Genomic DNA, 26,080 nt, shown 5'->3' with positions numbered 1-26,080 from the left:
AGACCTCCTTACTGCAGCTCTTCATTCCTTCCTGGAGTTTGAGTTGCCATTCCCCCCTCCTCATGAGTGTCCTTTCCTCTTTGCCAAAGCTCTCAAAGGGTGAAGGTATTGGTTAGTTTTTTACTTTAGTGGTTGCTTTTTGAGCAGCATTCGTTGCCTGGACCCACCTCTCTTATCCTCTGAGTAATCAGCAGATTCAGGGTGCTTCCTGCTGCTGCTCTCCCTGCTTGCTGTCTGCAGGCTTTTGCACAGCTTATTCTTCATACTTGCACCAAGTAACTTGGTTTCTTGAGAGCTGTTTGTTTGCCACTTGCAGAGAAAGCCTGTTAGTTGAAGTCCTGCTGAGTGTGCTTTTGATCTTCAGGTTTTTCATTGATGGTTCTGGACAGAAATCGGACAATTGCTCCTGTCAGGGCTCTGTGAAATGGTAAAATATCTTCAAATAAGTCTATACGTAAACTTCTGTGAGTTAGCTTTTGGGAAATTATTTTGGAAGAATCTAAGTTTCTGTGGTGTCTCCATCTCATTTTCAGTCTTGCCTTGCCAGCTGAGGCTCTGGTTGCAGGATTGCCAGCAGTGCCCACAGGCCTGCAGGTTGTCTCTCTAGCTAACTCCATCCTCTTCTCTCTGTTTAAAGCCAGCAAAAGTCAGTCTGTGCATGTCTGTGTCTGATTTGGGATGCCAGCTCTGCCTGTGCAGACCAGGTTGCCTTCCCTACCTTGGCACAAACATGCCTGTCGTGCCAAAGAAGCAGAGATGGTCGGAGCAGCTTGTGCGTGGGGACATCCTGCTTATTGATGTCTGTCAGAGGCTGATGCAAGCTCTCCCCTGCCTAGTTGTTGGTTATAGTTATGCATGTTTACAGGGGAAATGTATCATTCTGTCTTTGAAAGACACTGAGAATGTTTTCTATAAACAAAAATAAAATGGGAAGTTACCTAGCAATGCAGACTGTGTAGCTATTTGAATAGACATAGTGCTTAGTGGTTTCATGCCTGCACTGCCAAATTTGGTGAGAAGCTTGCTGTAAATCTGAGACAGACACAGGCTCTATCTAGTCTTGAGCCAGTTCACCTGGAGGGTCAAAGTGTGACTTTAGTGTCACCCGCCCAGGCCCTGCATGTACAAAGCAACAGAATTATTTTTAGGCTGCCCTTGCAAGCACGCATATGCATGCATAAGGATAATGAAGCCCAGATAAATGGTTAGTGTGTGTACTTAGGCTGCTATTAAGTGCAAAACCTCATCCTGTCTCCTGGTATTTTGCCTGTTGTCCTTGATTGCTGAGAGTAATGCAGTGTGACTAGAACTGAAAGGACCATTTCTCTCCCTTTCCCAAATGTTTTCCTGTGTTTGACGGTTCTTTGCTGACCACCAGGATCCTTTTTATTATGGTCACAGAGAAACAGCATTAAACAGATGTTTAAATAATTTTAAACAGATGTCAAAGATCATAAAAATAATCTGGGGAAAGGCTGGACTTGTGTCTGAATACACTTAAAACCAAATGAATACAACAGTAACAAATAGTCTCCTTACAAAACCAATTACATCTCCAAGTGATAGTGTATCTTTACCTTATTTCAGAATCATTCAATTGATATGACTGTTTTTCTGTGTATCCTTTCTCTCTGCCAAGTAAAAGCATCTGAGAAAATACCCCTGAATTTGGTGTATAAAATAGGAGTAATGAACCTGTGCCCTGTGGCCACAGCCAGCCTGTGAGTTAATTTTGCTTGGCACGAGATCCCACGATTCCTCCCCTCCTCATATTATTGCTGGATAATACTAAGGTGTATATGTTAATTTGCACGTTGCCAAGTGGCTTTGAAAGGGCTCACAGTAAGAAAGAGATAATCTATTTTAGTACAAAATACTCAGGTAGCCACAAAACTAAGGTAATTGTGGGGAAGGAAGAAGGAGGAATTTACCCACAGGAGTGTGTCTCTATTATTTCCTGTGAAATTAAAATGTGGTTGGACCAAAATAACTCCAATGTGGCAGCCACTAGCTTTCTAGAGCCATGACATTCCCGGGCATGCCATACATACTGGAGATATGGGTCTATGCATTTTAAAACAAAATAAAAACTTTGGAAAAAATGGGATGTACCAGCATTCCTGTACTTATTCAGACCTATAGGAGTGATGGTTGCTGCCATCTGGTATAGATGGCACCCAGGCTCTGGCACAGAGAATCATTGAATTGTTTAGGTTGGAAAAGACCTTTAAGATAATAGAGTTCAACAATAAATCTAACATTGCCATGTCCACCACCAAACTATGTCCCTACACATCTTTTAAATGCCTCCAGAGATGCTCCAGTTCAGAGGAGGTGGTGGGGAAAGCTTTGGGTCACCAAAGAGAGCAAGAAAGAGGCTTAAAAAGGAAGCTGCTTCTTTCACCCCCCAAGCCCCCATGGCTTCTGCAATGTTTCACTTCCTGATGATTTTGTAACTTGTTTCAAGGTAAAAAAGAAGCACTTTAATAAGGAGAATTTCTGCCGTGGCGTAGTGTGCTCAAGTCTATCATAGATATTTCTTAAGCAGAGAAATCCTCCCAAAGTTTGCTATTTGGTAATGCTGTAAAGGTTTGGCAGTGGTTGTGCCTGGATGCCCGTCTGTTTTGAGGGTGTGTGTGCCTGTCATGTCAGGGTGTTAGTTTTCTTGAATTGCAGATGGCATCCAGCAAAACTTACCCTCCTGTACGCACTTGAGGTGTGGTATTTTATCCCTGCCTGACAAGTGCCTCATGACCTCTTCCTGCTCATCTCTTAAATGAAGATGTGGTTGTCATGACTACATTTAGTCGAGAAATAAACGTTCCTCCCAGCTTCAGCACTTGTGTAATGGCTTGGTTCTGGCAAGGTGGTGTTTTTATCTGGATCCTTGCTCAAGGGTGGACAGGTGTTTCCTCTGACCTGGGAATAAAAGTGCCCAAGCTGGAGCTTGCTGGTTGCTGAAGTGACTGCATGTCCTGCAGCTCTCCTGGGGCACAATTCCAAGCCTGTGCCAGTACATCAGCAGCACCATGCAGTGCTGTCGGTCACACAGTGGTCTTGGGGACAAATTCCTGAAAGCCGGCAAAGAAAACTTTTAAGGGTTGTTTCTAGAGGTCTGGGTGTAGCTGATCCTTCTCGTTTATTGCCAGAAAGGCTCAGACTCTGGGATGTGTTGATGATGGGAAGGGTTTCCCTGTGCTGATGTGGTGATTTGCAGTGTGTTCACCCAGAGGAGCCAGGCCAAGTGCCTTCTCCTCTTCTGTAAGCTGTCCCTCCACCAACAGATCTTCATTTACCTGAGAAATGAGCAGCTTACTTTTTAGGAGCTACTGTTTCAGGCTGTCTGCAGCCCTGGGTAATATTTATACAAAATAACTAATGCTTCAACATATTATATTTTTAGGCTTCTTTTTAATCTCTGTTGGCCAGACTTTTTTTCTTTCAGTGGTACTGATACAGGTTCTAGTGTCATCAGATGGCTACAAGAGCCAGGTATAAGCCTATTAGGCAAATGTTTCAAAGTATATTATTATTATAACATTGACCACTTCTTCTGGGTTTTATTCCTGCTTTTCTTGAGTGCCCTGCTTAAACATGCCTGTGTAGGTTACAGACCACACAGGTGAGCTAAACTTGCTGATAGAATACCTCTATATTTTAACCATTTACTGCATTTTTTTTTACTGTTTCCATATTTAAATTAGCAGTTGTTTTTTTTTTCTTCCTGTTTTTCCCCTCTTCAGAAGTACATATCTGTCATTTGTAACTTTTTTTTTGTTAGCTGGAAAGCTTAGGCTGGAAAGTTCCCACAGCTGCTGTCTGTGGCTTCAGCTTTTTTTTATTTGCTGCTCTAGAAACATGTAGCAGCATGCTGTTGGAGCCCTTCGGCCTGGTGATGGGTGGGAATCAAAGCATTACAAAATCACATTTAAAGGGGAGAAATTATTTTGCAGTTTTAACCAAGGGTTTGAGGTCATTCTTGAAGTTTGCAAGGAGTTGGTCAACAAATTACAGCATTTAGTTGTGGCTAGGTAATTGTGACATTCTGAAAAAGCGTGTGCCTTTTGATGACAGACATTTGCATGTGTTTTGCTTTTGGGGGAAGAAAAATCTTTCCTGGCTGCAGATGTACAACCAAAAATGGAGGCTGTTTAATACATTTCTGCCATGCAGGGCTGAACCTCCTAGCCTACAGGCTTGTCTGCTTGATGTTTGTTCTTCCTGTTACAAGCTGTTTTTTATATATGGACGTGCATTTTTGTGCTGGAATTGTTTGTAAAGGCTTGCCCTTTTATTTTTACAAGGGTACTTTGGGGAGAATGCCCTTGCAAAGCCCCACTTCCTCCTCACAGCTGCTACTGTGGGGAAGTAGGCAAAACCATAATGGTTGACTTGTGCATACAGTCATAACTGATGTACCTGATGGCATCTATTTACTGAGCTAAGGCTTCAGCTCTTTTCCATAAAGGAGTTGGTTTCTTACCAAAAAAACCCTTGTGCTATTGAATTATGTATGTGTAGGATTGCTTCAAGGGCCACGTGTTGATATCCTTAATGATACAGAAAGTCTGCAAATAATCACCATCGTTGAATAATTTGCTGTTAAAGCATTAGCATTTTTGTTCTGGCATACTTTCTGATCTCATTATATGACCATCTTGCAGCCTTTGTAATTTTACAGACTTGTTGCTTGAACAAATGTCTTTTGTCCTTGCAAAAGCTTCAGCAAAATAGTTGTTTGGTGCCTACTTAGCTGCATACCTCTAACTTTGTCTCTGTAAATGAGCTATTACCAGCAGTAAAGAGCATGTAATTTAAAGAAATTTAATAGGGAAAATATAAAAATCAAATATTGCTATGTATCAGCTGAAGAGAAAACTGCACCATCAGGTGCACAAGCTTTCACATTCTACATGTGATCAAATAATTTCTGGTAAAGGAAATGAGTGTGAACGTTAATGAGCTTTTATATGCTTTTCATCATTAATAATGCAGATAGTACCATTCAGATGGAGAACATAACCCATTTTATCATAACATCATTTTAACACGATGGGCTGCTTGCCTTTCCAAGGTGAAAGGGCCACAGATTGCCCTTTGAAATCTCATCCTCAGATGAAGTTTTGCTTTCGGCTCTATTGAATCTAGACTAGCTTTGCAGGAATATGGGGAAACTGCTTTGTATTGCTGCTTGCTGGTAGCAGCACTTGCCTTGCTGTGCTTCTATGTATAAAGTTAATTTTTTTCCATACTTACAATAGACAAAGGTGGACATCATGTTGTTTTCACTGGTATTTTCATTCTCGCCTCTCTGGGTGGTTTTTTTTTTTTTTAATAAAGGTTATGTCTTTTGTCTTCTATGGAATAAGGCAGCACAGCAAAGCTGTGCCCGTGCTGTTGAGCCTTGTAGGCAGTAGTAGGTGGGTCCATAGGCCACCAAGCTGGGCTCGTGTCACTGCTGGAGCCAGCCTTCTGCTGTGGGAGCTGGTGCCAGCAGGGAGCCTGCGATCTTGGAAGCTACAATCCCGCAGTATTATTTGGTAAAACACTGATTTGCTCAGTGTGGTCTTTGGTTGTTTAACATGCCAAGGGTAAAAAATGAGAGAACAAAGGCCTAAAATACCCTGTATTGTCTTTATGCTTCCAGCTGCTTTAATGTGCTTGCCAATGCGACATGCAGCATTTATCTCCAATTTAAAATCAAGAGAGGGACTTATTTAGTTATTGACTCCAGGAACACTTCCAAAGTGTTTTACCAATGAAGTAAAAGTGATGTGTCAGATGCTGCAACTGTTGCCTCTGTTTGAGAGGAGCTGGCCTAGGAGAGTGGTCTTGCTGTATCCCACTTGACATGAATCGAGACAAGTATGAGGATTTTTTTTTCTTTTAATGTAAACAAGCCTCGATCCTTTAGCTATGTGCATAATCCTGCCCTTCTTTGGGAGATGTGGCCCTGCTTCTGGTGGGATTTTCTGCAGGTGGAGCTTGTGCCTTGGATAACCTTGGCTAGACACAAATCTGAATTTTTTTGTGGTGGTTTTTTTTTTTTTTAAGAAGATGCCAAGATGGCTCTTCAGGTAGGAGAGAGGGAGGAGGAAGGAGAAGAGCTGCCCTGTGGAGTTGAGGCAGAGAGCACAAGGGATGCTAGGAGGAGGCAGAGGAGAAGGCAGGCAGGTGTAGCTGGAGGCACAGTGCTGCTGCCTGATGGTGCTGCCAGGAGAAGGTGGTCATCACCCAGTTTCTCAGCTGGAGTACTGGGATGCAGAGAAACTCTGTGACCGAGGTCAAGCTGAGAAGGAACAGGTGGCAGAGCAAGAGCGAAATCCTGTTTTACCTCTTTCAGTCTCTGATTCACAGCGATGCCCTTCCTCCCTGGAAGTTGTTTTAACACTGTTAACTGTGTGGGCTGATGCCAATCTCATGATGTTGCAAGATAAGAAATGAACAGTGGCATGAAGAGTCATAGCACAGTGTTAAATTCAATGAACATCTTGGTTTTTTAGCTATTTGTTCCATAAAGTGTAAAATCAGCATTGGTGCTGCTTAAGAGCAAGTGCAGTGTTAGGAAACAGTTTCTAGGTCACCTGGTAGGTAAGGGTTTATTCTGGCAGATTGCTGTGGGTGGCTGTCTTTGGTCGTTAATCCTGTGTCATAGGCTTAGTTGTGTCTTCTGGCAGTGCAAATGGTAAAAGTGAGATCAGCCTGTTGTGCATCAATGCTGCTTGTTTAGCCTAAATGTCCTGATAATCTGGGATGGTGTGACTGCCACAGAGCAAACACAGGAAGCTGGGTCGTTCAGAGAAATGGAGATAGCCTCTCAAATCTGAAAACTTACTGCCAGTGGATTAGATGGTGCCCTTTGGGTATGCTCACATAAGGTCTGTTTCATGTCAGGCTTAAACTGATCAATCTGAGAACCACAGAATCATTTGAGTAGAAAAGACCTGATCCCCAGGTATAACCACGTTCAAGTCATTTGGATATCTCCTTAAGTAGGGATCAATACATTTAAATTCAATTCTAACACAGGTAATCCACTTGAATACAAAGCAGGCATTTAAAACCCATTCAGAAACCCCACCTATTGTCTTCTCACTGAGTTTTGTTTATTACTATTAAATATTTATAGACATACAGTTAGTTTCTAATTTCTAATTAGAAAATGGTCCTTTTAGAAGCATTTTCATGAAGACTGGCAAATTTGTGCATTACCCCTGCTACTCAGGGGAGTGTGATTTCTTTTCTGCAAAAGAGAGCAAATGGAGCTGAACAGATTTGTCCTCTTCCACAGAGAAGAGTAAGACTAGCTAAATGTGCTGTGTAGCCTGTATGGCTCAGAGGGTGAACTATCTGGACCCGAATTCTCTGAGGATGTGCCTACTGTTGGTGGCGAGATCACACAGCCCAGGAGCACCTGCGTTCCCCAGCTTGGCAGGTGCAGTCACCTGGGGTAGCTGGTTACAGCAAGCCTTGCATTTATCCTCTTCCTACAGGCGTAGGCAGAGCTTTCACATTAATCAGGGATTGCATTTAGGATCTCCTGGTTCCTGTTCCTGGGTAGAGTTTGCATATCTTTAGTGGATTTTTATGCCTCTTCATGCCCTCCGAGGCAGGTATGTGATTCACCAGAGAGCTGTCTGGAAAAGGAGAGACAAATGACAGCAAACCACAGGGCAGGCACATGATCTTCAGCACTTCTTGTTCCCACAGGGCCAGCTGAAGACAGCTCCAAACAACTGTCTGAAAACCCATGTGTGACTCCTCAGGGATGACTCTGTGCAGATCCATGGTCTCCAGCCCTTTAAAAGAGGTCTTTAAAGACCTACACACTTTCAGACGTTTGTCTGGAAAATTCTTCGTGTGACTCTGTGGTAGGTACAAAAATTAAAAGGAGGTGGACAAGCAGGAGTAATTCAGTCCCTTAAGCCTTAAAAAGCTCTAGCATGGAACAAGCTTTCACCTAGGGCTTGTGCACAACTGCCTGTCCAGCAAAAAGGGAAGGCTCTGACCCACAGAAGTAACAAAATCTCTTTATGTGTTTTCTTTCCCTGTGAGACTGTTGAGCTGTTCAGAGTCTGCTGGATTGAATTGCACTGCTGCTTGCTGCGATATTGGAGCATCAGAAAAAAAGTGCTGTAAGAATAACTGTGCTTCACCTATATGGATGTAATCCCAACAACAATGTTGCATTTGAGACAAGAGTGATTGTTTAATTCCTGACACTGCTTCTGTTGGTGTATTTTGTTTGCTTTCAAGCAGCAGGCTTGGAGAGAAAACTCCAGATTTTTGCCTGTTTTTAGCTAAGTGTTCAGCTAATATGTTTATTGCCTTATGTGTTCAAGGTTCAATTATTTTTAAGCCACAGTAGATATTTCACCAATAAGGTGATTTTCTCTGCAGAGGGATAAACAGTTGGCTCAGCCAGAGGAGAGCTTGCTTACTCATGCCTTACCACATAAGTTCATGCATGTTGTATTCCCTGTAAATTTGTTCTGATCCTTGGTGTTCGTAGCATGGCAAGTGGAATCAATGTAAAATCATCTCTCTGCCAATGTCTGCCTTAAACAAGCAAAAAAACCAGTCAGACCTAGTTTATATTGCTGATGCCCCTTTTTTGGGAAACAAATGTTGTTGAAGATGAGGATTGTATCACCTTAGAACCGTCAGAGGGTAGTAAAACCGCCTGCAGAAATATCAATAGAAGGGGCTTTTCTTGGCTGGGGGCAAAGGTGAGACTGCAGGAGCAGGGATCTGTTCCCTGCTGGACTCCTGGGCCCTGATGCTCCCCCTGCCTGCGTGGCAGTGTCAGGCTTGGGATGCTGTCTCTGGTTTCTCAGCTACCACCAGGCAGGCCTGTGCTCTGACTTGCCTTGAGGTGCCAGGGCTTGGCTAAAGCCAGTGTAGCTTTGTTGACAGTGACTGCCCAGGTCCTTGCTTCTGGGAAGGGGGCATGTGTGTGCATTTGTTTCCCTGTCCTTAAGATTAGGGATCCAACCTGTGGGCTTCTTTCTTTCACTGTGGGGGTCTGCTTTGTTATGATGCCAGGCTTTTCCCTAAATAGAGGCTAACCCTGGATTTAAAGATCCCAGAAGAGACAAAGGAGTTCAAGTGTCTTTTTGATCTTCTTTGCTACCCTGAGGCGAAGTTAGATCATTTGCTGTGAGCTGATCTCAGCTGTGCTTGGAAATTTACTGAAGCAGCTACTCAGAAATAACTATTCTGAATAGATATTTTGGTGTGGGCGCTTGTGTTCTTGCATAAGACTGTTTGCTGCTCTGTCTTAATGCACTCAGAATAACTGCTGACTAAATACTCGAGAATAGCTCTATTGGTAATTGCCTGAGCACAGAAAATCCCACTACAAAGAACAAAGGCACCCCCCATTCCACCCCGATTCAAAAGAGGAGATTCTTCCCAAGGTATTTAAATAGTTGTGTTCATTCATGTCTGTTTAGAAAAGAGCAGTGGTAAGTGTTATGGTGGATGGCTTAAAATATTTCATATTAATTAACAAACAAGTACCAATTAATTTTACATTATGACGCTTAAGGGGTAGACTGCAAGGAATGGTATTTAGCTGTGGCTGTTTGGCAATTATGACCTTGTATATAATAACAGACTCAATAAATTCTTGATGTGAGAGAGCACCATTAATCAACACAGAGTTAATGAACTGTGCTGCTTATATGAGAAATGCTGTGCAGAACTGTCTGGATCTCTGCAGTGCTGCAGGCTGAAAATGTTTGATTTGTCTGATACCTGCCTCATTCCTACAGAAATTTCCCTCAAAGCTGATGCTGAAGAGGGAGCAACATTCCCTGTAGGTGACTGAGCTCCACACTGGTCCCACAGTCATTCCACAGGTCATTTCCTCCTGTGTCTCTAACCCTCTGGCAGACCTCAGCTGTGTCACTGCGTCACTTAGGCCGTCACCTCCATGTAGAAGGTGGAAGCCCTTGCATGAGTGCTGCAGTACTGGTAATAGAAAAGGCTCTTGCAACAATGATTTTGGTCTGATTAATCCTATAGAAGTGCCCAAGAAATTAGGAATCAGTGTGATAATTAAGAGTTAGGCTCATCAGATCTAATTTAGACTTTATACAGGACTGTTTTTTTCTTGTGTGTTTCTTTAATAATTTGAAGGGCAGTCCAAAAAGGGAAAAATGAACAAGATTCAGCACACCTTCAGAGAGAAAAGCATTCCATCTCTGTACCACTTGCCCCTCCATAGCCCAAATAGATTTTGTCATTTTCCTGAATATGTGATGCTTCTAAGTATGAAATTGGCTCGACCTTTTAGAGTGGCAATAACCATTTTGTTGGCTCAGTGTGCATGTTAATGTGAAGGATGAATTTCTGACCTGTCATTGTACATTTTTAATCATCTAACTTACCTGCTTTTTTGATGTCCTTTGGACCACTTCCATTTCTGGGTTTACTGTAGGCTGTGTCACAGAAGAATTCAGAGGTCTGAGCCATGGGAATGCTTTAAGCTTTCCAACAGCAGTACCCAGTAAGAACCAGTTTGGAGAGTTTGAGTGACTCCAATATGAGAGAAATGAGAGAAAAAACCTGGTTTTTTTACTGCTGATATGTAAAGCCTCCTGAATTACAAGACCTCATATGCCCTGTTTTTATTCTTGAATTTAATTTAACTTAGAGGTATAGCACAAACACTTTTCCAGTCTCTTTTTTTGTTTGTTTGTTTGTTTTTTAGTAAGTGCAGTTAAGTGTAATCCTTTCTCTTCTTTTCTCTCTGTCACCTGGGCTATTAGTCTTAATTAGAGTCCCATTTAGTAATCACTAATACAAGAGTAGCTTTTAAAATACCACAAGATATGGTGACCAAACAGGGCCAGAAATAGATGAGTAAAACCTGTATAGTCTGAAGGCGTAGTGGAATGCTCTTAAGTGTTTGTAACGGTGGAGTAATTATAGGGGCCTTGGAGTGGGGAAGGGGGGTGGAGGGGAAGAAATTTTCACTTTAGATCTCAAGGCAGAGGGAAGTGATGGTTCAGCTGACCTCCTCTGTGAATGAGATTTTTCTGCCACAGCCACACTGCCTCTGTATTCGATACAAAGGGAGGCAGCAACGCTTAGACGATAGAAAAACAACTGTTCTTTTATTTTTATTTTTTTTCAACTACCCACTCTGGGACACAGAAGTCAACTGACACCTCTTCTTACTAACCTCAAAGTGTAGGTAGTGGTTATGGCCTGGCATTCCTACTTTTCCGCTCTCCCATCCAACTCCCTCTTTAAGGGGCTGGCGTGACTCTTACTGACGCTGGAGGCTCATCCTGTGCTCCAGCTGCCGTCCAGGCAGCACACTTAGAAATGCTGCTTCAGTGTAACACTTTCTCAAATTCAGGCTTGTGCCTAGTGTTTCAGGAGCCACAGGGGATTCCATCCAGTGAATGGGTAATGCTGTATTAAAGTAATATTAATGACAACTGCTCCGTTTTAGTACTGTGGCCAATGGTACCTCATACACATGTTTTATAAGATGTGCACTACATAGTGCATGTATAGATCCTTAACATGTATTTTCTGTATTTCTGAGTTGCCTCAACCATGGTTTTCTTTAGAGCCATGTGTGCTATTCCTTGTTTTGAGAAGCCCTTTCTCTTTTGCCCATATGCTAGCACAGTTTTTTCCTTCCTCACTCCTCTCATCTTTTCAGAGCGTGATGGAAGGTGGTCTGTGCTTTCCCCTGTCCCCAGTTTGTGTCACAGAGTTCACATGTTGGACTTCACTCCTCGAGTTCTTCCCCTTTTATGTTTTCATCACAATCTCTTTTTTCCCTTTTTTGCCAACTGCCACAGTACTTAGAGTGCTGTGAAGTTGGATGAAAGGTAGCGGTTAAAGCTCCCTTTGCAGCAGTCCTTCCCTTGGGTGTGCCGGTAGAAATCCTTTGAATCTCTGCTGAGGTTTCATCATCCCCTTCATTCTTAGCTTCAGAAGAACTAGGATTGTTTTCTTCTAACACCACCAAAAGACCAGAGCTGTGGCAGTACAAGCAAGAGTCATTAGTTCTCAAACAGTTTTAGGTATCTTGTGTCATTTGTGGTTCATCATTTTGTGATGATTTCATGAAGAGATTTTCATCCATTCACTTTGGTCTTATAAACAGCCCATATTTTTTCTCTTAAAACAAAATGCAAATGATCTTATAAATAATATAATATAAATATGCTAGATGTAAGTTGAAGACAATGATAAATGATATAAATGATAAAGGTCTGTTATATGATGTGGAAGGTATACAAGTAATGGATGCAATCAGAAAAGACTGAAAAATTAAAATGTAAAATAGCCATAACAATGTGAAATTTTATACAAATTATTTTTGAGTATGTGAAGGATGGGGAAAACCCAACACTGGAGATAGGCAAATGTTATGCCTTTTTTTTAAAAGGGGGGATGTGAGTAGCCAGGGAATTACTCAGTGTAATGCCAGCATTGTGAAGTATACAAAGCAAATTGTTGGACAGATGATTTATAGGCATCTAGAGAATGTTAAGGTAATTAAAGAAAGAAAACCACAACAAAGGATGGAAACAAAAGTTCATCCTAATGAAGGGCCCATGTGTTTACTTTTTTCTTGCAAAGACTCAGAGAGATGGGAAGGTTGGTGTTATTTCAGATTTGGAAACTACAATACCATTTGTTATAGTTGGTTCATGTTTTAAAAGCTGTAAGTATGGTGAGCTGCATCCTGGTCCCCCAAATTTCATCAGCATTTGAACCTCCCTGTATTTTATGCATCCAGCCTGTTTGATAGCCCAAGAGAAGAAGGAGGATTGTGATGTTGAAAACTCATAAAGTGTTTTGTTTCCAGAAGTCTCTGACATGACAGAATTTCTCAGAGATTCTCAGAATATCAGGATTTCTGAGAAGTGAAATCTCTGCTGTTGATTTTTCTACTCTGTTCAGGGAAATAGGACTTTAGTGCACTCTTTTTGAAATTTGCCTTCACAACACCAGCAGGAACCACCCTGTAAAGGCCCCAGACTTCTACTCTAGCTGTGAGAGGGATAATAAGGAACAGTAAGTGCTAGGCTTGTTCCTCTTATGAGTGTGATGAGATAGGCTGACATCTGGGCAATTTTCAACTGTTTGTAATTTGGGAAGTTGATAAAAGAACCCAGTGTATTTTCACTACTTGCTTTTTGTGACTGTTTTCTTTGCAAGACCCTCAGAAGGGTACTCTTTACTTTCTGCCAGTGATGCAGCTTTCTGATCAAGCTTTTTCCATGGCTGCAGCAAACGTGGTCAATGATACAGGAAAAAAAAGACACTTTTGGCATGAATAGAAATGACAGGATTTTGTTGCCAAGGCAAGCAATTCCAGTTTCAGCATGCAAAGGGGAAAAATATGCCATTGTCTAGTTCAGTGAAAGCTTTAAAACTGAGGGAGAAGAAATGTACTCTAAAATATGTAAGGAATTTAATAGTGTCTGAATCTACCCAGCGTTATAAGGTAGCAATGGCTTGTAGATACTGACTCTTCTCTTCAGAGGCATTTTTAATCCTTAAATGGTGCACTATAGTTACTTTCTTGCATTCCAGTACAAATATTTCCAGCATGTTATAAGACAGATGAATGAACGGAAGGCAGAGAGATAAAGTGATGCTTTCTGATCAGAAGATTTCTTCTTAATAGGTCTAGAAGAGCTGTCTGTTCAGGGCATTTTGGTTCTGTTGGTATAGCTGAAGGATTGATTGAATGGAAATTTTAATATTAGGGGTGACCTAGATCTGTATAAGAATTCTTGCTCGTAAAAGGCTCTTTTATTAATGGCTTGCCAGATGAAGGAGTTAACATCTTATAATATTTTCTAAATATTCAGAATTTGGAATATTTTCTTCTTCTGGCTGCAACTAGACAAACCAGAATTTCTACTGCTTGTATGGATTTTAAAGGTTTAATATATTTGGCTTCCTTTTAACATTATAATAAATTCCATCTGAAAGGAATAAAGATTTAAGAGATTTAAGAGAACAGACATCTGTACACAGCAGACTTGAGAGTACATTTACCTGTTTCTCATGACTGTAGAACATACACCGCAGTTCCTTGAGAGGCCTTCAAGGTGAAGAAAATTAAGTCTAATCTTGAAAACAAATGGACAAGTTAAATGAGGAGAGTAACAGTAGGAAATGTGATTTCTGTATACCTTAAATACCTGGGCAGGTTATTTTGTGATTTGAGAAGCCTTTGTGATAAGGCAGGAGCTCTCTGTGGCTGATGCCAGTTCGTTCTTTGAAGTCTGTGCTCTCAAACCACACTGTAAATACTACCTTTGCCTTGGCAGGTTGGCTGGGTCTCACAGATATATTTAATGCATTCTTGAAAGCATTTGAGCTCGTTGATATGTTTCCCATTCCACTCAGTCCCTCATGAAACCGCTGCAGTTGCTTGTTCCAAACTGAGGGAGCTCTCGCGGGGGACCGGCATGGAGAACAGGAATGATACACTGCTGTGTTTCCATTGGGAAGAAGCAATAGAGACATCATGCTTATAGCATTTCCTTGTGCACATGTTAGGAAAATTGTCTTTTGAGTGACAATGCTGCCCCAGAATGGAGGCTTGGGCATTGCTTTTTATCCTCCCCGTGAATGTAGAAGGAACGTCCCGTCTGGTTTTGTAAAGGTGTAGGTTTGCACATAACCAGCCACACTTCCCTAATGTTCAAGGAGGCCCTGACCTCACTGAGAGCTTACATTACAACTGATGACCCCTGTGTTTGCAGCTCTGGGACTGGATAGCTTAGGTGAACCCAGTGTTACTATTACTGTATTCCTCCAGAGCTTGTTAAAGTCAGCATACACTGTTTGGAGCTATTGTCTTTGTGTTGCCAGTGCTTGAATCTTTCATAAAAACTTAACACCATCTTTCCCACCTCCTCCTGGCTCCAAATGGTTATTAAATGCAGTATGTTGATCCCCTGTGACATTTCTCTCCTTGTTATCAGAATAGCTGAGACCCTTTGGCTGCCTTTGCTTTTCTCTTCTTGAACTTTGTCTTGCTTCCTTTTAAGCCACCCAAAGATTCGTCTCTGAAATTGTCTTATAATTATTTTCATCTGCTTACTTGCTTTGAATTTTTCTCCTGCTGTATTCTTGTCTTCTGGAACTATTTTTTGCTGTATTTTCTGCCAGCTGTGATTTTGCTTGGCTTGTGCTCCCGGCAGCATTGCTACCTTGCAGGGTTTCTGCAGGGAGAAGAGACCTCTGCAGATGGCCTGTGGGCAACTGCTGTGACCACGGGAATCTGCTCAACACGTGTCCTTAAAATCAGCACCCGGATGGTAGGGCTGGGGAGGCAAAGCCAGGGATTTAAGTTCCTGGCAAAGCCAGGATTCTTCAGCTAACTGAAGAATGCTTTGTGTGACTGCACACACATGTGCCAGTGATGATTTTACACCCAAGTACTTTGTGAACAACGAAACTTCCAGATAGTTTTCCCCTGTTTCCTGGTTGAAACCATTTCAGACAAAAATTCCCCTTTGAAAGTCATTCTCTATCACGGGGCCATAAGATACTGTGCCTTGTTTTGTATGCTGTCTGGCTTTGAACTATCTGGTGCTAAAATGTGTGTGAAGCACTCTGTCGTGGTATTAGAAGGCACCTACTTTGCACCTAACTGCAATTTGGTTTCTAAAAATGTTGACTTTTTTATTAAAAAATTTCTTCTGACCTGTGGCTTCATGTAACTTCATGCTTAAAACAGCAATAAAGCCACATGCTGTCTCCAAAAGGTGTTATTGAATGTTCAGGAATGTGTTCAATATACAGATATAAATTTAAAATTCAATCTCTGAATACTGTAATAAAAAAGTTAGGACTAAAATAGTGATAGGCCTGTGGGTTTTATTATGACACGGCAGGAATTTCCATGAACAGTGCATAAAAGACCTGGATTCTCTGACACAGGCTGCCCAAAACCAGCCAGGGCTCCTGTTCCCTGATCCCTAGGAGCCAGGTCAGTGATGATCTGTTCCCTCTGCTGGCTCAAGCACTGCCTGCCAAAGGAAATCCCAAAACTGAGTGATGCTCCAACATAGCTGCTTTAGCAAGGTGCCTTACAGCTGTGTAATTTCACTTTAATTGGTCCTATCTGTTTTATTTCTGACGTCTGTCTTCTCTCTCCTTGAAGTCACAATTATTTTCCCCCTGAAGATTGTGTTGAAAGGGTTGGCAGTATTTTAGTTTGCACAGTATCTCTTGCAACCTTCGGATGCTTGTATGTAAAATGTAAGCTTGATTGTGAACCTGACAACCAGCAAAGAAAAGCAGCATGGATCCCTTGCTGCCAGCCCCTCTCCCAGGCTGTGCACACCTGAGCAGTGGTGCTGCATCCTGAACTGCTTATGAGCACCTTGGTCTAAAGTGCTTCAGGGAATAATTTGTGCCTTCCCACGTGCTGTTCTGGTACTGGCCGGGGATTTCTGAGACCAGCTGGCCTGGCTCACTATCAAACGATACAGACACCCCTTTATTTGGAGGAACAAATTATGGGGAATATTGATCTTCTGAAAGACATTCATTGCTCCTTGTCTTTCATTCCTGCTTCACCTTTCAAGGTGAGGATGACACAGCAGGACAAAGTAATGGCTTGGAGGGCTGTCTGGGGCTTGTGGGGCCATCTGCTTTGCAGGCTTGGTATAAACTCCCTGCATATGTGTTGTTACTCTGCAATATGTTTATACAGTATGTGCAGGTTCAGAAGAAATGTGCAGCTAGCAGAAGAAATGCATTTATCTTCTGCTGGCAGAGGCAGCAGCCCTGTAGCACTAACATAAAATGTAGTTGCTTGCTTGTGGGAAAAGTAGAAACCTCTCTTCTCTGATTGTTAACCAATATCTTCAGATGTCACTTGCTTTTTACAATTAACAAAATACCTTACTGAAACCTTTCTGGCATTTTTTAACTCGTAGGTTTCTGGGTTTGTGTTAGTGGTCTATGACAATAATGGTAAATATAATGCCATTCAGGAACTTCTTTTTAGATGTGCAGACATAAAAGCTTGGTTCCACCAAAATTTATGGGCATGTTGCCATTATCTTGAGTGGGACTAGCATTTCCCCCTTGGCTATTGGCTTCTGATGCTGGGAGTGCTCAAGAGACAGCCTTGTTTGCATTTTATGTTTGTCTGTTGGCATGAGCTCTTTGGGCTGGAATTGCAAAGCTTGTGGAGCATCTCTTGGAGCTTTCATACTGAAGTATTAATTCAGAGGAGTAACTGGGGGTAAATTAGTAGGAATTCTCAGGTTGTATATAGAATTTTGGAAGATTACTGCTAATTTCTATCTTTGTCTTTAATTTAAGTGTTAATCTAGGAATAACTGAAACTGGGTGTGTAGCCCTTGAACCTGTATGGTGACAGCAGACAGATCTTGGTCTTGCTTTTAACTTAGGCCTTGTAATTTTCTGAGTGCCCTGAGGTCTTGTCCTGGCTGTGGCACTGGCTCAATTCAGTGACTGGCCTCAACTGGGACCTTCAGGAGATCCCCCTGCTCTCAGAGGTGTCTGGCACCTGCTGTTGGCACTCTGCCAGAGGCAGATTTTGGCACAGCACTCATAGCTACTGCCTTGACATGTTCCCCTGTGCCTACATACTGATGGGGTGTCTCCCCTTCCTGAGCCACAGGTGTTGTGTTGCCTGTGCACAAGGTGTTTCCGTGGTGGTGCCATGGCTACAGTCAAGGTGTCCTCCATTGCTGTGCCAAGTGGCTTCTGCTGGGCCATTGCACCAGCTTTTTCCCTTGCCAGAAGGAGAAAATAAACTCTGAACACGATATTTCACTTGTGGTTGGGTCTGTCTTTATTTTTGTGGCTGCTGAAAGAGCCTGCAACTGGAGTGGTTTTCAGGATGTTGCTGGAAGGAATGGAATGGAAAATCATGGGGGTGTGTCACATGGCACAGGCTCAGGAATTGTCTGGCACCTCTTGCTTCAAAGTGATGAACTTTGCTGCATTTGTTATCCTCCTGGTGTCTCCGTGCATTGGGCACTTGGGAAGACAGAAGGAAAAGGTGCTACTTTAGTAAATGTTGTGTGTGGGAAATATACTTATTTTCTGTCTAATCTTTTGTGGGGATGGCAGTGCTGTTAGTTTCTGAATAAGTACTTCAGATTTTCTTGATACTCACTTTCTGTCCTAACCTCTTCAGTGCTGTTTTTAACTGTTACACAGGTGTCTTTTTTTGCACTCAACCATGGTTAAAGTCCCTGTACAGAGCTTTATTGTGGTACCTGTATATTTGACAGCCATCACAAACAAATGCCAGTCATTCCTGAAGGACAGGACTGGAACTGACATACACTGCCCTTACCCTTCTGTACACCTGGTTAAAAGCTAGGAAATTTTCCTTTTTGTATATGATAATAATATTTAGTTTTATTTGTTACCGTCACTCTTTTCCTCTCAACAAGGTTTGTACCTGCAAGAATCCACTCCAGTAATCTGAAGATGAAATTATTTAAGTCTAAATATTCTAAGAAAGGGGAGAACATGATATAGCTGCCACATAGTTATTTGTTAACCATAATATTTTAGACACTAAAGAATGTTTTACTGATTTTTGTAATTAGTTAAAATACAGTTTCTTCATGTCTTGTTGTTCATGATGTTAACTGCAAGTTTAAATGAATCTCTGCTGTCTTAAATTACATGTGAGCTACATATCAGCTTGCTGCACTTAACAGCAAGGACATTCTGTAATTGCTCTACATTGTGGCAGACAATTTTATATGCATATTTTTTTCCCACCATCATTTCTAGTGTCCAAGGATCAGTGGTCCATGAAATCAGACCACTACCTCCTGGTGTATTATCACTACCTAATTTTCTGTGACAAGCTTGGGAAATACAATATGGTGGAGGGGTTTTGGTTGCCTTTGTTCTTCTGGAAATGCCCTTAGTTTTATGTTAACTTGACAGGCTGTGTGACATCCTGGCATGGTTGCCTAGATGTACAAATAAACTTGCTTGATAAAGTGACAGCTGCCTGTTTCTCCAGATGGACAGGCAGTAATTTAGTCTGGGTAGACTGAGAGAAGAGGGAGTAAGACCACAGTGTGAGGAAAGAGATTAAATCACAGAATCTCTCTCTTGGCCCAATGACTTCCTTTCTGTGTACACTTTACGATGTTATGATATGGAAACTTGTGTCTGTGCTGGTGCATTTGTGGTCTGTGTTGCTGATTTGGGGCTCCTAGATTCTTGTATACGCAAACTACGATGAAGGCAATGCCAGAGGAAGACAGGAGCAGAGATGCAAGAAAAGAAGGGTCTGATCCTTGAAACCTTCTCGTGATGTCATCCCATTTTGCAAGTCAGTCTTTGTGATTGCAGCAGATGTAAAGCAACTGTATTGGAATATGGCTGAGAACTGAGTTTCAGCCTGGAAATTGCTGTGCATTGAACAATGAAAGGAATCCTAGAGTCAGTAGATACAAGGGAATACTCCGGGGATAGATAACCCTTCACAGCTATGCATGGCAGAGGTGGGATTTAAGGGAGCTTTTAGACTGTCCCACAGCTTTTGCTGTTTTGATCAGTGCTGGTTTAGGCCCATCCTCTACAGCCCATCACTTGCTTGAAGCTGCAATTCTGCTGAAAATCCTAGAGCCTTTAGAAAAATGCAACTATTTTGTTGTTTCTTTAAGCTCGGAGGATCCACCTCTTGTGTATACTTAATAAATACATAATTGCCTTTAAAAATAAAAGCAGGTTTATTTTTAAAAGAAAATAATTATATACGCTTAAAAATACAGATAATTGCATGTTTAGGTCTCATGATATTCAAGAGATATAAATGTGTGTCTGTGTGTGGATGACATTTGCCGTTTGATGCCAATATCCTGCACTGAAGAATGAGAAGCCCAGTGTTTAGCAGCAGCAGTGAAGATTTGGGTCTGCTTACTTTCACATTATACAAATAAAAAGGTACATGTTTAGATTGTTTTAGCTAGGTAGTTATAAAAGAACTGGAGGCAGATTTGTGCATGTACTGACCAGTAATAATTTTGTAGTTCACTCTGTGCAAAATTGAAATATAGCACACAAACCTGGGGCAACAGCTAATGTTATCTTTAAGAAAGAGGGGTATTGCAAGCAGCATATGCACTTCCATGAAATATTATTAAGCTGGGAGTAAACTTTTCCCAAACAGATGCAGTTTGAGAGGTACAAAAGTGTAATGTTGTGTTGTGCTTCTGTTGGGAAGGGAAAGCTTTTCAAGCTGCTTTCAAAATGCAGTGTTTAATATGAAGCTATGTATGTCAGAATACAACTGGAGTTATGCCAGGACTAGTACAACAAAAGACAGAACAGAAACAGGCTGGAAATTTTCTACAGAGAACAATAGTGTGAGCAAGTTGTCACACATCAAAGTATGTATGGAAGCTTAAGCTTGCCTTCTTTCTAAGGTTGTGTTGTATTTCTGACTTGGAAAACAATATTAGAACATCTTAAATCAACTTTTATCTGATCTGTCTCACTAGTTCTTGTTGTTTCTGTGCCTGATGGTATAACCTTTGTTTCTTTCCTAAACCATGGCATTGAAAAGGTTTTATTGCCTTTTTTTTTTTTTTTTTTAAGTCCTGGCAAAACTCAAGGGAAAGTCTTAGACTGACTTGGTGGAATGTGTTCATCACTAAACTGCAGATCAGGAGTGGGTTGGGGGGCCCTGCTTCCCTACCCACTGCCACCAGTGCTCCCTGCCCTCTCCTGGGAAGGAACATCATGTTATTTCTAGTCAGTGGGATGTTCCCATCAGCAGTCCAGGAAGCTCAGGAGTGGAACAGACCTTGCTGGTCACACCCTGAAATAACTAGGCATGATGTTACGAGCTGCAAAAGTTTATTCTCAAATATGCCATTAGTTCAAAGCAAACAGTGTTGAGAAGGCAGGAAGGGATTGTGTTCAAGGTGCAAGGTTGACTTCTGTGCTTTCTCACAAGACAGTGGGTAGGTTTTAGAAATTTTCCTAACAAAGGCAAACAAACCATGTGGGCAGCAGTCAGGGCCCCAAAGATAAGGCAGCAGAGCAGAGTTTGTGCCATGATTTCTTTTGCTGTGCCTCATTAATAATGAAAGAACTGAATAATATAATGTGGGCTAATGTCTGGCAGTAGAAGCAGTGGCCTGGATTTGACATGTAGTTGGTAAAAGTGTGAGAGACTCTCTGCTTCTCTCCCCTGCCATTGTTATTCCAGTTGAATTGAAAACTACTTTTACTGTCTCCTGCTGTCTCCTCTTCTGTCAATCAGATGAGAGTCTCAAACTAAGCTGCACAAGTTGAGAGTTTTTATCTGGAAAATACTTCCACATTCAGAAAATTCATGAATGCTCTGTTCAGGCGTTGAGCTTTTTTGTTGTGTCCTTCTGTCTTTCCTGTTCCAAAGTGTTGTGAGATCCCACCTTTGATTTGACTGATCTCTGACAGGGTGATTCATCTTGCCAGGTAGAAGCTGACCTCTGTCTTCTGGACTGAGGAAGGAAGTCAGTCTAGGTTTCAGGCAGTATTACAGAATTGTGGTGGTATAGCAGAGCTGTCACATACTCCAGTTGTTTTCGCTGAGAGAAATTCTTGAAACTACTATTTGAGCCCATAACCAGTTTCAAGTTCAGTGTGTGCATTTTCCCTCCTAAAACTTCTCAGCTTTCTCTTTTTTTCCTGTTATGTAGCATGTTCAGAGGATGCTTACAATATGGGGTTTGGAAAATTGGTGGTACTTTTTGTCTGCATGGAGACTTTTCAGTCACAGATGTCCTGTCTGCATTTTCTGTATGCACTTGCAGATTGTATTACTTGAGGTTTACCAAGTGATGAAGTCTCTAAGATCAGGTAAAATGAATTGGATCCTATAAACATCCTACTTCCCTCCTTCCATGCCTTAATGATGAACTCATTCCTCTCTGTAGTGAAATTTAGGATTGTTATAAACAGGAAGCATTATCAAAACAAATTGGCTGCAGGACTGCTTAGGACTTCAATTATATTTCAAGATTTTGCTTGAACAAAATAGGCTATACTTGTGCAAAACTGTTGGAGCTCTGATTATATCACTGTATTAAAAAAGGGATTGCAATATTATGAGAGAAAATAACGGCTTTCATAAGAAAGACTGGAAGACATCTAGTTCTAAACTTGGCAGGGTTAGTTAGATAATTGGAGGGCTGGGAGGTCAGTCTGTTCCATGCTACAGTCTAGCAATTATATAATTAAACTGCTTCCGCCTCCTTTCTCCCAAATAAATTTTGAAAAATGCTGTTCTCTCTTTAGCATGGGGAATAATGAAAGGTATTGACTATAACTGAATTACCTGCTGAACTCTGCAGAAGCAAGGGGGATACCATCTTTTTGAGTCCCTTACCCAGATTTATTAGGGCTCATTACATAACAATGATACTGCCCAATTATTGTTTATATGGAAGTGTGCTTGTGGGTTCACTTCCAGGAGGAATAGATTAAAAAAAGCCCAAGCAAACACAAAAACTGACCAAAACCAAAAAATCCCCAACCAACTTCTGGTAGCTTTTGAAAACAGAAGTTTAGGCTAAGTTGTACCTGCAAATTTATTTGAATTTTCTATAGCAGTTTGCATATCTAGGGATTGCTCTTACCTGGGGACAGTGGCTCCAGCTGGCTCCTTTGAAGGTTGTCCCTTCTGTGCCTGGATGGGCTGCATGCCTGCATGGCCACTGCCTTCACTGAGTCACGGAGTTTGTGGTTGTGGTCCTTGTACCTTTGCACCCTTTTTTATTTTGTGCCTGTGTGGTAGGTCATGAGGAAAACTTTTTGTTGTTCTTACATGTTTTATATGATACGTCACCGATGCACTTCTGCACAAACCTATCTGTCTGGTCCTTTTTGAGCCAAGCAAAAGCACAACTAGTACAAGCAGGTAATGTTCAGTTTGAGGGCTGAGTGCTGCCCTGAGCAGACTCAGGCACGAAGAACTAGAGGTGATGATGCAGAAAAGAGATGATGTGCCATGACTGGGAAAGGTGAAGGCTGCTGACCAGAAGCTTAGGCAGGGTCTGCTGCAGACATCCAGGCTGTTCATTTGATTTTACATTGCTTGTTTGACGTTTGCTATTGTTAAGCTGCCTGGCTGTTGTGCCTGGAAGCTCTTCTAGTTTCTGTTTTTGAAGGATGAGCAAGAAACCTGTAGGTAAACCTGAAACCTCGATGAGATGATCTTGTTTTGCTCCACTTCCCAATAATTTTTTTTCCCTTTTCTTGTGCTAAAGAGATTTTTTGGGTTGACTGAGGGGAAAGGTAGAGGAGCAGGATTGATCTGGGGTAGCCAGTGAATGCACACAGGGTAGGTGGTGCTGACCCCAGGGCACTGGCCCTCCCTGCCCGTGCTGCTCACCTCGGCTGTAATTACAGCGGAGATGTCTCAGCAGAGGAAGTTGTTTGTAACCCCACTGCTGCATGTCAGTGCTGTTCTGTTGTTACTCATCCAGGCTGTTGTTGGAGATCCAGTATAGCAGGGAGCTCAGGAAGTCCTGGGGTCAAGTGCCCTGCAACGCAGGCATCCAGCCAAACCAGGTGGTTTGCATTTCTGTCGCTCCTTTTTAGAGCAAGCTGGCCTTGCTCTAAAAGATGGTTATTAAAGGTATTGCAGAAAAAATAGCACAGTTCCTTTCTCTCCTGGTGCATCCCAATGCATGTATTCATTCATGTTAGTCATACCAATCTCTTAAGTCTTTATACATGCATAAGCAAGACTTGACTTGTCATTGAAGTTCAGCAGGTGCATAGTTGTTAAAAGTGCTGTGTCTTTTGTAATTTTTTCCTGATCTAGCAATTTGGCCTTTACCAATAGCCTTAGGTTTAAACAGTACAGGATATAAAAATGAGTTAGTTATGCTGCTATGCTTGTTTTAAAAATAATTATAAGAAGTGCCTTTGGGTTTCTGGGAACATACGTTGGCAGGAGTTGCATTTCAGTGGCTTTGCATGGTACCTGACTGTTGCAATGGCTGAGCTGCTGTTCTGAGAAAAAAAACCTTTGCAGGAGGTTTATGGGAGTGCAGCAGATTTTGCTGGTGTTTGGACTTCCGTGTGTCAGCCTCAGGAGAGTGTGGTGCTGGGTGTCTGAAGAAATGCTGGTCAGGGAGTTTTCACATCTTTAAAAAGACATATAAAACCTAAGCCTGCTTTTAGGGAAGGGCAGCCCTAAGGACCAATCTGTTGATCTTGCCCTGTAACCAGTGAGGGCAGGGAGTGTCTGGTGCAGAACTGGCTGCTCATGACCGAGGGGGGAGCCTGAGTGCCTGAAGCACCTGCAGAGCTGCTCCTCCCAGCCTGATGAACAGCAGCACTGGTACGTGCTGGAGCAGCCCAAGCTAGTTTTTCTGGCATGGTCATGGTATGTTGTGCTGGTGATGTAGTGAAACTACAATATATAATTTTCCCTTGAATACTGTGTACTGTATATACACTGAACTATCCTATCCTTGCTCTGTTGTGATACAATAGACATGCAGAGCGATGGGATCCCTAATTCACTACTAGATGTTATGGTAGAACAATATCTGTTACTTTGAATACTTGTTGTAAAACAATACTTTTTATGCAGAAAAAGGGTGTATATTATTTTATTTTACAATAAGGTATATAAGGTATTTACTGGGAATAGTTCACTGCAGCTATGTTTTCCACTGTGGTTTAAGTATCAGAAAGATACAATGCTCAGCTGAAATGTATTTCACCTATTGACTGATCAAATTTGAATACTGGACAGCCCTTGTTTTAATAGAGTCCTAAAAATGGCATATGTATGGTAAACACAGCTGTTGGCTTGTTTTCACAGAATCAGTTCTCTGGTTTCTCTGGTCAGAAAAACACAGTTTTCTGGTTCAATTGCCTTTTTCTGCCACTTAAGACATGACAGTGCTTATACCTCAGACTCTCTCTTCAGCCATCCTTACTCCTTTTGTGGGACACCAAGTCCCAGAAGAGACTTGGCAGAAGAAACCCCAAACATCCTGTCCTCAGCAAACTGCCCCTGCTCCTCCCTGCAAAAACCCTTGTGGATAAAAGAGTGTAAGAAGCCTCTGATGAAGTTGGATACACTTCTAATCCATTGTCCCATTCCTAGTTGTGGTCAGCTTCTGTCAGGAAGGTGCAAGGATGCTGAAAGGACACAGATGGAGGATGATTTCTCCATCCACAGAGGTTTTCTCATATGCTCCTATTGCTTGAGTTGGATTAAGGCCTGAAATCTTAACTTCGGAGATATTTTTCAAAATCTGTTTGTTTGTGTATATGTAGCATGTGTGTATACATAATATGTATGTGTTTATGAAACACTGCATATGTTATGTATAAGTTTTGACTTCTAGATACAACAAATTTCTTGACCTAAGGAAGCACAGTGAAAGGATCCCAGTAATTTCTGGCAGTGTTCAAAACTGCCTGCCTCTGTCCATGTTGAAAGAGAAGCTGAGTCGTCCACCCCAGCAGAAAGTTACAGGGTAAATTCTGCTTGGCATAATTTCTTAGTAACTAAGAAACTCATAATTGGCTCCATGTGGGCAGAGAATTTGTCTGTGGTGAAGGGAGAGCTGCACAGCAGACACAGAAAGTGTATTGGAATGACTAGGTAGGATATGGAGTATGGCATTTGTATGGATGCTTTGTGCTCTGGGGTGTTAATTGTGGCTCCTCAGAAGCCCTGTCTGGTTTGGGAAGGGTTTCTTCTTTTTAATCCCTCCTCATTGTGCTAAGAGGAGGTGGGTTACTGTGTATGGTAAAGATTAACCTACTTCCTGAGAGACAGATACTTCATTGTTTCTTTCCTATATTAATTCAGTTGACACTGAACTCTAAGCAACATTCAGTAGAATTGGCTAGTTTCAAGTGCCTTCCAAATAGTTAGCCAAAGCTGAAATAATAATTTTAAAAAGCCAAACTTAATAAATAGGCCAACTCCAAATTTTGCAGGTAAATCTTAGTCATTGTTACCTGATATTGTAATTCTTTAGGCTACTGTGTTGTTATTACTACTTTGATACTGTTTTACTTATGTATGTTAAGCTGAGGTGCTGCCTTT

General features: G+C 41.8%; 1 protein-coding gene across 15 annotated transcripts in view; it reads left to right on the top strand.

Moving 5' to 3' along the window:
* The window catches only part of ANKRD44 (ankyrin repeat domain 44), a 137,244-nt gene that overhangs the window by 3,640 nt on the left and 107,524 nt on the right, over nt 1-26,080 (top strand). The window contains exon 1 of one of the 15 annotated variants that reach the window (XM_017836541.1): nt 9,384-9,419. The exons of the other annotated variants lie outside the window; for them this stretch is intronic. The gene's annotated coding sequence lies outside the window, so the exon portion shown is untranslated. Of the gene's footprint in view, nt 1-9,383; nt 9,420-26,080 lie in introns of those variants that run through there. 15 annotated transcript variants of the gene reach the window in all.

Source organism: Lepidothrix coronata, unplaced genomic scaffold (assembly GCF_001604755.1).
Source record: "Lepidothrix coronata isolate B3197 unplaced genomic scaffold, Lepidothrix_coronata-1.0 Scaffold7, whole genome shotgun sequence".
Classification (NCBI taxonomy): domain Eukaryota; kingdom Metazoa; phylum Chordata; class Aves; order Passeriformes; family Pipridae; genus Lepidothrix; species Lepidothrix coronata.
Note: the sequence above shows the minus strand (reverse complement) of the source record. Positions and strands in the feature narration are given on the sequence as shown.